The sequence below is a fragment of the Phoenix dactylifera genome, chromosome 6, assembly GCF_009389715.1.
Source record: "Phoenix dactylifera cultivar Barhee BC4 chromosome 6, palm_55x_up_171113_PBpolish2nd_filt_p, whole genome shotgun sequence".
NCBI lineage: Eukaryota > Viridiplantae > Streptophyta > Magnoliopsida > Arecales > Arecaceae > Phoenix > Phoenix dactylifera.
The window spans coordinates 9,630,324-9,645,294 of NC_052397.1; the positions used below are offsets into that span (position 1 = coordinate 9,630,324).

The 14,971-nt window shown below is 40.2% G+C and overlaps 2 long non-coding RNA genes across 2 annotated transcripts; one reads left to right on the top strand and one right to left on the bottom strand.

Moving 5' to 3' along the window:
* The first annotated feature begins 4,161 nt into the window (after positions 1 to 4,161).
* On the top strand, positions 4,162 to 9,832 carry LOC113463703. Its single transcript, XR_003388443.2, has 3 exons — positions 4,162 to 4,437; positions 6,639 to 7,393; positions 8,431 to 9,832. It is a non-coding gene; the product is annotated as an uncharacterized LOC113463703 (long non-coding RNA).
* A 3,510-nt stretch (positions 9,833 to 13,342) lies between these two features.
* Positions 13,343 to 14,756, bottom strand: LOC120111043. The gene is made up of 2 exons (XR_005512176.1): positions 14,320 to 14,756; positions 13,343 to 14,226 (listed from the first exon to the last, which is right to left on the bottom strand). It is a non-coding gene; the product is annotated as an uncharacterized LOC120111043 (long non-coding RNA).
* Positions 14,757 to 14,971: the final 215 nt, after the last annotated feature.

Consider the following 14,971-nt stretch of genomic DNA (forward strand, 5'->3'; position numbering starts at 1 on the left):
TGGGAGTCGACTCGGCGCTCAGAGTCCGAACTCGCCGATCTTCTGTCTTTTGGCTCGTGCCGTCTTGGAGTCGACTCGGACTGTTTCGGAGTCGACTCGGCTCTCATTATCCGAAAAACAGTCTTCTGTCTTTTTGGGGTAGCGCTGCCTTAGAGTCGACTCGAACTGTCTTGGAGTCGACTCGCCTCTCAGAGACAAAAATACTGTCTTCTGTCTTTTTGGAGTCGCGCTGTCTCGGAGTCGACTCGAGCTTTGCGGGAGTCGACTCGGGCTCTCAGTGTCTGAAAGTTGCTCTCTGACTTTTGGCCTTGTATTACACTGAGAGTCGACTCTCGCGTTCCTTTTGGAGTCGACCTGGCAACCCATCGGAGTCGACTCGCGTTCCTCAGGAGTCGGCTCGGCTCTTCTCAGGGTCCAAAATAACTTCTGCTGTCTTTTTATCTGTAACTCCCTGGGAGTCGACTCATACTATTCTGGAGTCGACTCGGCAAGCATCGGAGTCGACTCGCTGACAGATTTTGAGTTGGATCTTTCTGTTCGTCTGTCTGTTCTCCAGTCGGAGTGACTCGTATATGTTCAGGATCGACCTCGAGCCTGTGCAGTGCTTTCTGAGTACGCTTGAGTCGACTCATAATAGTCCGGAGTCGTCTCGAGTCTCAGACTTTGGTTTCCAAATTGACTTCTTAACTATCCAAAATGGTCTTGAACCAAATCTAGAGACACTTAACCATAAATTTACAAGATTTTCACTGAAACACCGATTTGAATTCATTAGTAAGCAAAAGATATACTCAAATGCTTTGAGCTCATCAAAATCAAATAGGGTTATAATCAATCACTCCACAGGATTGATGGAGTCGGGGCAGCTCTGATCCAGTCTCGGAGTTAAGGATACTGTGGTTACCCCGCTGGCTGGAACCGCTTGATGTAACGAAGTCCGAGCAATGTCGCGCCCTCAATGAACCTGTGGACTAATGACAACACCCTCTATGATGGAGGCTTTCATGGCCACCACCATCGACTTCCAGGGCTTCTCCTGGGTGCCGCGCCCGCCACCTCGTTAGAGGAACAAGAGCACCCAAAGCGAGTGCTCAGGGAGCTTAACTCCCTCATCTCCGATGCGCTGGTGTGTCCTTGCCCGACATAGAGGAACAAGAGTACCAGAAATCGGTGCTCAGAGAGCTTAAACTCTCTCATCTCCTTTGACGCCGGCATGTCCTTGCCCGACATGAAGGAACAGGAGCACCATAAGTAAGTGCTCAGGGAGATTAGCTCTCTCATCTTCGGTGGTGCGCAGCATGTCCTTGCCCGAGATGGATGTGGAGGAGGGAGGTCATTGATACGGAGGAATAGGAGCGCCGGAAGAGGGTGCTTAGGGAGCTTAACTCCCTCATTTTCGTGGCGCCGGTGTGTCCTTGCCCGACGAGACTGTGGAAGAGGAGGTCACCGACACGGAGGAACAGGAGCACCTAGAGGGGCGACTGTAGTGCCTATGCAGGCAATGATGGCATCTCTTCGTGATTACTGTAAAAATGAAGTAAAAGAAAAGGCTAGATTTCTCTCAATTTGAAGAAGGGGGCTTTGAAAGCCGCTGAAGCCGGAGCCCCGACTATCCCCCAAATGAGGCAGGAGAAACAAAGGATCTGCAAGCAACGACGATGACCACAGCAAAGGCAAAAGAGGTGATGGCAACAGGTTACGTGATCAGTAGCTCTGATACCATGTTTGAAATATTTGGAGAAGAAGAGGAAAACAAAAGAAAAAGAAAGAGAGAAAGTGATTTTATTTCTTTATTTCTTTCATATTCGGTACATCTCAGGGGTTATATATACTTGTGTACAAACTCCATATATAGAAAATAATATAGGCTGATATAAGATCTCACTAACAATGAAAAATATTATAGGTGATACAGGTTGTGATGTGATCCCTCAAATCACTCTAACAAAATTATGCTAACGAAGAAAACTAATACAGATTGATACAGAGTCACGCAGATAAAGAAAAATATTATGAGTGATGCAGGTTGTTACGTGATCCCTATAATATTCTAACAATTGGATCCCAAGAGAGAGTGAATTAGCTAACGGCATTTTATATGCACATGTGCATCACATGGCATTAGATATGCATAAACAAAGTTTATAGATATTGATAAGTTTAATTGAGTTGCATTTTAAAAGGTTATAAAAAAGATTTTTATTGTAATCATAAATAGTGTAACAATATTTTCATGATTTGTGTAATATTGGATTATGTCGTTAACTAATGCTTGCATGGTCATGGAATGAGTTATTCTAGTGTCAAATAGAAAGTCATCAATATAGGTGTGGCACAATTGCTAGACCTAAAAAATCACGAAGTTAATAAATTGTATGGGGCAATATAACTTACATGAAGATGAAGCCATTGATATTGTCGTAATCTCTAGAACTAGCATGATTATAATTACAAGAAGAAGATCTGGTTGTGCTCCTTGCCACCCACGAGCAGCATCTTGATTTTCTAAACCCAATGCCAAGTATTTATGATAGGAAGGATCTCACATGCACTCTTGAATGAGTCGAAGATCAAGTATGTAGTTGTCCTTCTATAACATGCCTTACCCATCAAATACGCTATCAGAGTCAGCTATGGAGACTAAAATGGACATTATCTCCATTACAGTTATGTAGAATTTAACTTTATCGCAACCATCACAAAATATATCCCATCATCGTATCAGAGGCTTATCTTGAATTAGAGTCTAGATCAAATTAAAACAATTAAAATAAATCCTAATATTTATTAGTTGGGCCACATCTGAATGGGCTCAATCGGATAAAATTCCAGCATTCTCTCACTTGGTCCAACCTAACACAATCACCTTCATTTTAACTATTTGAACGTTTAATAAATTTTTTATTTGAATATGCTAATTGAAAACTGATGTGGATCCACATTTAAAAAAAAATAATTTCTCTGTAAAGTATAGGATACAAAGTACTAATCAATGTTAACCATGGCGATAAATGCATTATCAATTCCAAATATTATAACACTGATGACACCTCATAATCAAGTTCTTAATGCAAAATTTTACTTCATGAATAGACAAACTTTATCTCTTTATCTCATGGTAAATAGCTGATCAGCATAAAATGCAATAAACTAAACTTTATTATAAAACTAAATGTGATCATTTTATTACAAAGTGCCTAATACATATCATTTATAAAATGAGGTAATGAGTCCTATATGAGCCAAATGATTCCTAAAAATCCTAGGAATGAGTACTTTAGTCGCTGGATCAGCAATCATCAACCTCGTACTAATATGTTCCACTGACACTATGTTGTATTTTATTCTCTTGCGAAGAGCAAGGTATTTAACATCAATGTGCTTATAGGTGCTTGTACTCTTCATACTATTGGAGAATCTTTATTGTTGAATTATGACCACAATATATCTTTATCGGTATGCTAATGGGAAATTCTTATAGAGGATTTCATTGGCAAAGAAATAACAAAATTTTTGAGTTTTGGCTAATCTAGATGTCGCCTTGCGATTTTCACTAATGGGTTTTCCTATCTTATGTTGTGCCAAGAAAAGTTTTAGAGTCTTGAGTCTAGGGTTAGTGGACCATTGGTTCTTGATCTCAAATTTGGAATGGTTTAGTGTGGATATCTTTTTTTCTAAATCTGAAGCTTATACTTCTTTATCTATTTGAAAGAAATTGAGATCATTTATCTCGAAGAATATTCTATCCTCAAATGTTAGTAGATTGGAGTCATTTATGACCATGTGATAGATTGATTAAATTAAGATCAATTGACATCTTTAGCAAAGAAACTTGGTATTCTTATCTAAAATTAAGATGTGGATTCTTGTTTGTAAAAGATGAAGTATATCTGATTCAGATTATTAACAAGAAGGTCGAACTTGAGGTATTAGACCTTATTCTTATGATAAGATCCAATGACGAAATTGATAAGTAGAATATTTAGAAACTTGAAAATGAGATCATGAGAGTAATACCCTAAAGTTTCTGAAAGCTTTGGTGAGAAATTTCAGGTATGATTTTTTTGTAGGGGGGCAAGGTGACAGCCCAATGGGCTAATACAGGGCTCAGTCTGGTCCACCCGACTCGCAGGCACAAAGAAACCGTCCCAAAATAAAAGTTAAAGAATAATTATGCACGCATGCTTCTCGTTCCGGAGGATGAGACGGACTCCCGATGGGAGTCGTCTTTATCCGCGACTATGTGTAGGAGTTTGGCACCCGGAGCACAGGACTCCCGCCCCTCGGTCCTATAAATCTCATCCCCAGCTTCCCTCCGACCTCCACCACCGAAGTTCCGGCATCAAGGGTGAAGATCACTTGTGTCTTCCCTCTTCTTCGTCTCAATTGCAGTCCGCCACCGTCAGAAACTGCAAGCCTAACATGACCGGAATCAAGGTAAAGATGCTCCCTTTCTCTCATTGATCCTTCTTCATGTTATTTTCAGGCTTTAGATTGTGGCTTAAAGGCCGGGTCGTTGCCGGATTTGGTCCAGAAAGGGATACTCTGTTTGCTTTCCCTAGTTTTAGATTTGATAATCGGCCCCTTTTTTCTTCTTTCCGGCCACCGTGGTCATCACCGCATGACGATGGAGCTCTGGGATGGTACCTTGAGATGGGATGCTAAATATCCTACCGCTGGCAAGTGGTTGAGGCATGATTCAATGATAAATCATTGCTGCCCCCTATTTTGGTGATTTTTGTTTTATTTTTTTCATCACCGGACGCCCATCACCGCTGGCCGTTCCTTACTTCCTTACCATTGTCGGACCTTCGGTTGTGCCGCTGGCCGCTGCGCCTTGTCGGACCATCATCCTCTCCTTTCCACCTATTCCTTTGCTTTAGAAACGGGGGCACAGGCATCTTTCCATATTTTTTCCATACAAACGAAGAAGAAGAAGAAATTATAAATAAAAAAAAAGAAGAAGAAAGGAAAACGAAAAGAAGAAAAAAAAAAACCTCTTTTCCCGGTTCCTTTCTCTCTCTAAGTTTTTTCTCTATTTACTCCCTTTCTCTCTCTCTTCTCCTCTTGCTCTGGCTAACATTGAGTCGATGCAAAGGTGGGGTTCCCGAGCCCTTTTGTTTTGAGCCTGAGTTGACCCAGTTAAGGGGCTTTGAATCATCTGGTTAGTTTGACAGCATGTTGGCACCACCTAGGCTCTGTCGAGTCCTAAGTGACGCTAATTAGATGAAGTTGCTCGATTGAATTAACCCTTATTATGGAACGTCATACGATACTCCACCTTAGTTCTTATCAAACACCACTAGATGTAGTCGCCCTCGATCCCTATAGAACCTATCTTAGTCTGGTCTTGAGCGAATGAAGCTGCCATGGTTGGATAGGCCGTTAGGCAATGCCGCATAATCAGCCCTGTTTCACCCTCTTAGAAATCTCTTCTTTTCTATCATTCTCTCTACTTGATCTATGAACCAATAGAGGGTCTCGGGCCCCTTTGATTTAGATCTAAGTTGACCCTAGTAGAGGGTCCTTGCATTTCTCTACTATTTGGGCAGTATATCAACATCATCTTAATCCTTGTTGAATACTACAAGACTGCATCATCAATTTTGTTGACCTATTTGTACCCTATACTAATTCTTAATCTATATTCAGTCGGATTATCTTAATCAGACTAATTTGAATTGTCGGGCACTGCTGCTTAGCCAGCCTTGCCTTTCCTTCACCATTTTCTTATACTCTCCATCATTATCTTGAATTTCCATAGATTCTCTAATTCTCGGATTGGATCTTGTAGAGGTAGAATTGTTTAGATAGAAAGATGTCCAATACTGGGATACTGTGATATAATCAATAAATTAAGGATTTTGAAAAGAGAGGAATTTTTCAAATTTTTTTGGATCTATTAGTGTAACTGTGAGATTAGTAATATAACCCTTTTTCTATAAAGTTATCGGCCAATTATAAAATTATTATACTAATAATTTTTGAATCATATTATTCATGATGCATAAACTTGACGAGTGGTACCTTATTAATGAATATGCATTATTTTGAAATATTGTGACGATGCATAATTGGAAATATTAGTCTTATTACGGATTATGCTTGATTGATTTCGATATCACTTGATTTTTTATACTTTTGTGAATTGAGATATGAACTGCATCATAATTTTGAACTCTCAGCCTAACCTTATTAAGGACCCCGCCATACATTGGCGCTTGATTAGTCCTAAAGGGTTTATACTGCAAGAAAATATATGGCATATTATAAGTAGATACATTGTTCCAAAGGGCTTTACTGCAAGAAGATGCGTGGTACACCATAAGAAGATGTATGGTATTATGACACTGCCATAGAAAAAATATAATGATAGCTTGAACTTAATATTTTTAAAAAAGTTAAATTTATAAATAAAATCTAAATTTTGAGAAAGATTGAATTTGTCATCCATAATGTTTTGATGATGTTGCATATTTGAATTTGGTGAATATGGTTTTAAATTAATAAATTTCATATGCTTATTTTTTGTAAATACTTATTTAATTTATTGCTAGATTAATTTAGTTAAAGTGTTCATTACTTGTTAGGCTGTCTAACTTATTATTCTATATCTTGTGATTTTGACATATCTAAAGAATTAAGATGGCGGGGAGAATATGCTTCGGGGGAGTGATTAGTAGCAAAGTTTGATTTTTTTTTTTATATATTATAGATGAGGGTTTATTAAAGTCTAATGTAAGAGCTTGGATGTTTCTAAACTTTTATGAGACATTAAAATTTGTATTTTAGTTATTTAAATTTGAATTTATTTAATTGATTATTTATTTTTCTGCTTGTTTTCTGATATCGTGATGAGATGTTTTACATACTTGTGGAGAGAGTTCTCCATGAGTATGTGGCGATTACCATGACTTCAAGCTCGCAATCTCGGGTCGGGGCATGGCAATATTACTCATCAACCACCTTCACTAATGGTTCTCAATGTGCCATATGGTGCATAATCAAGATGTGATATAAACAATATCCCCTGTATCCCATTGGCCAATGGCTTGGAGGATGATGAGTTGGACACGTTACCTCTTCTTAATCCAGATTGTATTTGGCTGATTTTGTTCTCGAATACTTAGTGGAGCTGAATCATCCCTTCCTCTATAGGAAATCATCACCTTCTGCCCTGTGCTTACATCTCTATCAGTCACTCTCAGGGGCACGCACGACAGCCCAAGACAATCCGTAATCAAGTGGGGCCCCTTGTCCCAAATCTTCTCTTAATTATCCTCTTCTAAATCATGAACCTCGAATCTTCTTCCACCCAAGCCATGTCCAAGCAAGTCGAGAAAGGAAAGAGCAGCTATCAAGCACTGATCTTCTCGAATCAATCAATATGCAGGTATTTATCCTCGATTCCTTTGGTCATCTAGTCTTCCCCTTTTTCTTCTATATTTCCCCTACATTACGGGGAAATCTTTTCTTATCAGTGGTTTAACTTTTAAGACTTTGGTATAGAGGATGGTACTGCTGGTTTGAACGTATTGTGGCCTATGAGAAACCAGTCTAGGAGTGAAAAAAGGGCTTCTCAATATCATCTCTTTCTCCACATTTCCTTCAGTAGAGTCAGTTGCTCCTCGCTGCCCTCTATTTTTGGTCCACGTCGACTAACACACCATCTAAATCATGGCAAGTTAACCCCCAACCTTTTTGATTTAGGGCTTCTCTTTGACCTAAGGCCAACTGGTTAGGTACTTGCTACCGACGTAGTGGTTGGTGTTCTACCAATGATTTGGACCTTAACTTAGGGGGAAAGGCTAGCTATACCACTTACATTAATTTCTTCAACCAACTTGCTGGCTTGTTTCCAAACAGGAATTTGTTGCCTTCTATATGGTTTGGGTCTGCAAATACCATTTTTACTCCAAATTACTAAAAATTGTTAGGGCGCATTTAGATTGGCTAATGTGCTCTCCAAGGATCGACCAATTGCTCTTGCCCCGTTAGTTTAGGTTCTCTATATCAATGCCTCAAAGAATTCTGTTCGAGATATGGAGCTTTGGGGCCCTCATGGGTCCTCCAGATCTAGCTGTATGCTTGCTTCCTTGAGGTTTAGCCTGCCTAAATTGGTTCCTTCACTTCTTATCCTATTGGCTTCCTATTAGCTCACTTGGAAGGACCTTTTCTTCCATTTTCTGATTACTATAGAAAATTTTATAAGAGTTTGGCTCACCGAACAAGCACTTTCTTCTTTCCTCTCCTCCATTCTCCAAGACCATTATGGTTCCTTTTCTCCCAAGACCCATGTCTTTAGATGAGGCTGAGTTTGTAGGGGCCTTGTTAAAGTTGCTCACAGCACTCCAAGATCTTCATGCAGGGTTTATTGGCGATTATTTTGGGAATAACAAGTGTTATTGTTGAAAACTTTTTATGCTCCAGTTTCAAGTTTATCCTTGTGGGAGGTCCATCAACTGCAGATCCGATTTGAAAGGGCGATAGCTATCCTGGCTCAGATTGATTATGTAGACTTCGAAGGTGAAAATGATTCCTCTGCCTAGCGTGCAAGTGATGCAACGTCCGCTTTCCTTTCGAATAAAGATATTCTTCAAGAACTCTGCAACACTATTATGAGAAATTTTATAGTATTAAGTATACTAGGAACTTGGGCTATTAATAAATCTCAAAGGTGAATGGGTGAACATGGATTGTTGGATGACTTCAAGGCAACGTTCAGGCTTAGGCCTGGTAATGTGACTAGGAGATTGCTAGGTTGACATTTAGATCGGTCAGCCTGTCGTAGGCAATTTTATGAGTGGTTGGCTAGGCATCAGTCTCCTGGACCACTCACCAAATTCGGTATAGCCAACTTGATAGCTCTGTTCTTGTTCATTATGGGCAGTAAAGTTACCTTGACTGGATGTTATTGTTTGGATGTGGAATGGTGGGTTTACTAGAGAGCAGTGTTTATGGATCTTGATTACAAGGGTGAGTCTATGCTGTGTTTCATTTGATAGGTGCTGTTGAAGTCATCTAGTTCGACTATCTGAGACTGAAGCTAAACCTTCCACCCAAAAAGGAAGAATGCTTTAGCTCAATGCGTTTCTCCAGCCTCTAGTACTAGGCAGCACCTTCAAAGTATGAAGGCATGCATGCATCACCAATACCTCCCAAGGATGAAGAGGTTCCTCCAACTGAAGAAGTGGCTCTTTCAATTAAGGATCTATGGGCCAACCCAGGTCACTCGAAGAGCCTCTTCATAAGTCTTCTTGATTCCATTGTATTCTCGCACCACTTTTGGTTGCAAGCTATAGGAAAAACAAGTCAATCCTCCCTCAATTTGATCACTAATGTGAAAGCGAAGCTCATAGCTTCTTTGAAATCACCTTCGTCAGGCGATCGACCTTCACGAAAGCTCTTTGTCAAGGGCCACAGAGCTCGTCGGACTCTCTAAAACCTTGCTGGATTTCTCTTGCCAATCTCATCAGTTCCTCAAGGTTAACCAAAGCTCTATCGGCGATCGGTACCCTTCTATACTCTGTTCTTTCCATTGGTTGTCTCACTAACTTGACCGATCTCAAAGAGAAACTCAGTGGTTTGGCCTATACCCATCAATCTCTAATGTTTTTCAGAAGAAGTTTGATAACACGACCTCCCAAAGGGCTGTATTAGAGCAGAAGAAGGCCACCTCGACGAAGAGTTGGAGAGCCACCTTACCAGGGCTCGTGCCGCCATAAAGATTCTAGAACTGTCGAGTTAAGAATGAACATATCCACGATGAGAAATGTTGCCCAGTGATACAACCTAAGAGGGAGGGTAAATTGGTTCTCAAAAATTTTACAATTATGTGCAGAAAAAAAACAACCATTTTAAAGTGTAAATATAGTGTTCTATGACAAGTATGTACAACTATGAAGTTTAAAGAATGAATGCACCTCCGCCCTCCTCACTGCGTATAGCTGTCTCACCTTCGATGGCACCTCCCCCCCTCCACCTCTCGAGCTCCCTCAGAGGGGCAGGCAACCACTAGCTACCACGTGTTCGCCTTCGACACCCTCGTCCTAAAGGAGGTTTGTAACTGTTGCCCCATGCGGCCTAAGGCATCACCAAAGTAGCTCATGCTGATGGACTGGATGTGGGAGCGGTCGAGCTCTAGGCGGTAGGCCAACATGCTGGACCTGTAGCTAGAAGGCTTCTATCACTACAAAAAAACTAACATTTTTCTATGCTTTTTAAAGCCTATACCAATGCTTATAAGTGTCAGTAATTTTGGCGCTGACGTTTTCTAAAGCGTCGCAAAAGCGTCGGCATTCGGAGAGTGAAATTTTTTTTGCTTATGCTTTTCAAAAGTATGGGCAATAACAGGAGCTTTGCCGACGCTTTAAAGTGTTGGCAATACTTATTCTAACAACGCTTTAAAGCATCTTAGAGTTATATTTCAAAAAAAAATTAAAAAACCTAATTAATTTTTTTGGGCCAAAAAAAAACTCTGGATTCATCTGGAGAGAGAGATTAACATACATTCTCCATTACTGGTTCCTTCTTTCTGATTCTTCTTCTAATAGCACAAGATAGATAACAAAGCAAATTAAAAAAAAGAAACAAAATTAAAAAAGGAATAACACAAGAAGAAGAATGATGTTTGTTTTCCTTCTGTCAAATTATCTTTTACAATAGAAATAACTCCATAAATTATAAAGAGTAATCCCCTAACCCCAACCCCAACCTGAATTCCAACCTCCGTGTTCTTTAGCCCGCTCTATAACAAATTACAAATTACAAATTACAAAAAGGGTTTCGGAATTTCTAATCTCTTCTTCAGTCCGTTTTGCCTTCTTTAGTCCGCTCCTCAACTCCAAATCTCTTTTTCCATTTTCCCTTCATTGCTGTGAAGAGAATTACTAGCATGACATATGAGTTAGATCAAAGTCCATTTCCGAAAACATGGAGCTCGCGATTCTCCCACGATACTTTATCAAAAACACCTCGACTCCATACATCCACAAAATATTTATACTTACATGTATTCCTAAAATACCTTTCTTGTGAAGTAACAAAAAAAAAACAAAAAAAGAAACACAGAAGAACCTCTACCTACCGCCGAACTACGATCTGGCCCGTCCGCTCGGCATCCCCTCCGGCGGCGGCGGTAGAGATCAATGATCCCTGCGCGACCAACGACTTGTAGATCTCGACGATCATCTTCTTGCCGTACTCCTTGAGTTGCGGCCGCCGGGTCACCGTCGTACTTGGTGTACCTGGCGGCAGTCGCTTTGGAGGAGGCGAACGACATCATCATTCGCATGTAGACGTCTTGGTCCGCGCGAGGAGTCGCTTCGGCGCTACCGCCTACGCGAGGAACCTTAGCTTCGGCCCACCAGTAGCATCTCGAACGCCCCTTTCTCCTCTCTCTCTCTCTCTGACTGCGGTTAGGGTTCCATCGCCTTGGCCTTTTATAGGGGTAGTTGGGTGGAAGGTGTGGACGATAGATTCTGACGACGTTTTTAAGCGTCGTCTGGTCCAAGTGTCCCACTACGCTTAAAAGAGAGTGGTTAGGCGTCTGACGGCACTTACAAGCGCCATCTTAGATGGCTTTTCAGGCGAAAAAGTTAGAGTTAAGTGGGACTTTAGTAAGTAGGATTCCGATGATGCTTATAAGCGTCGTCTTAGGTTCAGGCTTCCGACGATACTTATAAACATCGTCTTAGGCTGGTGTACGGCTTTCGGCGTCCAATGATGTAGAAATGCATCGGCTAAGCAGGCAGGAGTCCGACGATGCTTTTGAGCGTCAACTACTACGATGCGAAAAGCGTCGTCTAAGGGGCAGGAGTCCGATGACACTTTTAAGCGTCATCTGCTCACTCCTTTCTTCGATGCTACTTAGAAACGTCGGCAAATTTTGGCGCCAGAGCCCAAGTTACCGACGCCTTTACGTAGCGTCGACAATACCCACTTTTCATGTAGTGTATGAGTTGGAGGAGGTGGTGGTGGCAATCAAAGTGGGGCTATGGTTCTCCCATATGGCAGCAACGAGATGACCGGCAATGAGAGAGGTGGTGTAGTATCTCAAAGGCAAGTGGCGGAGGCGCCGGACATGTCAAGCCACCCATCATGGATGGTAACTACAAGGGAAAGAGTAGTACAGAAAATAATAAAATATTCTTTATTTTTAGAGAATAAAAAAAATGGATGGTTGGTAACGTGTAGCTAGCCTACTGGTAATATGTTAACAATAAAAAACCTTAAATACTCTATCCTATTGGATGGACAAAATATCTCCTAATTTTTATAAATATATAATCAAAAGAAAAGTACTATAGCAATTTTTGATAATTTATTTTTTCTCTAAAATTTAAAAATAGATAAGTGAGCTATCTTTCCTCCCACGTGCCTTCTAGCCTCCCTCTCCCCCTCGATTCCATTCTTTGCATGCAAGCTTTTCTTGAAGGATAGTTGTTTGCAAGCCTGGAAGGATGCAGACTCTATAATTTTATTGTCCTTGGGGAGAGAATATACAATGGGGCCGTTCGTCGTGCTTTCGAGGAGCAATTGGCAAAGAGGGTCTTGGCTCTTCCGATACCCACTGAGAAGACCACAGATAGGAGGATTTGGAGTATGATTGGGAGAACGAAGATTGGTGCCCGAGACCTACAGGACCTGATCAGAGTGAGGATGACTCGACGGATTGATGGAGGTTGGATTTGGAGGATGTACATCCACCTCTGTGTCGCCCTATTTATCTGGAGGTGACATGGGGATGCCTGCTGACCAAGGGTATACTGGTGAGGAGAGGGGTACGAGTACCTCAGCATGTGAGCGGTGCCCTAGCGTGGAGGTATCCACTACAAGAAAATACATATTCAACGACTAAGATTCTAGTCGCCGAATAGCCATATTTGGTCGTCGAAACCTTTTCGCGACTAGCATACCCTTCGTCGCCGAACCCTAGTCACTGAAAGGTTTTGGCGACCAATATTGTGTGGTCACCTAAGGTACACCAACAACGACCAACATTTGGTTGCCGAAGAAAATTATCAACGACCAAATCTGTTGTCGCTAATTTCAACGCCTGCCAAATAGTTGGTCGTGGAAGGTTTGTCTTCCGCTACCAAAAAAATGGTCACTAAATATCTATCTTCCCCACCAATAGTTTGGTCGCAGAATGTATTGGAATGCATTGGCAACAAACATTTTTTTGTGGCAGAAAGTATTAACCTATATTTAATTAACAATTCAAATTATAAGCTTAATATTTATTTTTGGGCTCGTTCCAAATTCTGTACAACCAACACAGCCTATCCAATTTCCATATTGTACAATACATTTGCTCATCCAAATAGAAATATACACAATGTTGGAGAATCCATAATCATTCATTATAAATATCATCATCTATAAGTCTAAAGTCAAGCATACCTATTAACCATACATCAAAATATTTCATCCATACCATATGTTAAGGTGATAATTATCACCAAACACATCAAAATGTAAATTAAAAATTCCAAAATATCTGATCTTGCTATTCATCCAAACAACCATCATGTAGACAAAAATATTCTTATACCAAAAACTGGATTCTGCTTGTAGACAACTCCACCATGATCATCTGAACAAAAGCTATCTATGTACTAGAAACTAGATTTCACATGCTCATAACTCCACCATGTATCTGAGAAAGCAAAAAAGAATACACAATCAATAACCACATGTGAAAAATAATAAACTAAAATTCAAGTATAAGTTCACAATGACATTTCGCTTAATTTGGTCCAAATTTCTAAATAACCTACGTAATATAAATGAAAATACATACCAACGAGTATTTGTACCATCAGTTGAATACATGGCCCCATCATGATGGATAGATGACTTGTGCGTTTGAGTCTTTCCCTTTAAGAACTATGTCACCAAACTTGTAAGATGTGCAATTTGCTTCTGTTCTTCCTCTCGCTTTTTCTTTTCCTCCTCACGCTCTCTCCTCCCCTGCTCCAATTGCCTCCGCAGCTCCTCACGCTCCATCTTCATCTCCTCCATCTTAGCTTTAAGTTTCTGCAACTCCCCAACGTGGTCTTGTGACACACGACTAGGTGTGGAAGAAGATGAAGAGGGCTTCGGCCCATCCCCAAATCCAAGAATGTATCTTTTCCTTTTTCCAAGTGCTTGCTTAGACATCTCCTCTGATGTTAATTGCACATCGGATTGGGAAGATTCTTCTCGCAAGCTCAACATCTTTGACTGTCAATACAAAGGTAACAACAGAATTAAATGTATATAACCTTGCAAAAGCAGAAACTGATTTAAATGATTATTGAGATTTTAGATACCTACATGTTTCACGACGCAAATAGGATCAATCCACTCTTTGTTCTTCTTGGTATGAGTTTTCTTATAGAATTCTGGAAATTCAAGATTTTCATAACCATTAAACTCCGGCTGCAAAGTGTAATTTAGATTAGCATATAGCCACTACATAATAAGAAAACTAGAATAACTGTCAGATCTACTTGCATAAAAGAATTCCAAAAATATACTTGTAGCAAACTAGAATAAAAAATCTACTGGAAGACTATAAGGGTGAACAATATTATCTGTATAGTCATTGTTGCAACAAATGACCGAGATCCTGAACAATGATTGTACTCAAGCTTTTTCCTATTCTTTTTGCCAGCTTTTGATCTCACCTTCAAAAAAATATAAATTAAAAATCTAAAGAAAACATTATGATCAAATATTTTACTTATAAACTCTGAAGCACTAAATATGTAAGTTGCCTTGTGTTCTTTGCTTTTCCACACATCATCAATTAAGTGGCGCCAATCCTCTTGAGTCACATGTTCGTATGGATGACTATAAAGGTCCACATGTAAGACGTTCTTGATGCTTGTAATGCAATTTCATATTGTGCCTCCCATTTTTGGAATATTGTAGCATTTTCTGTGAACAGCTTGCTGAGCTACTAGATTGCCATGATAATCATCCA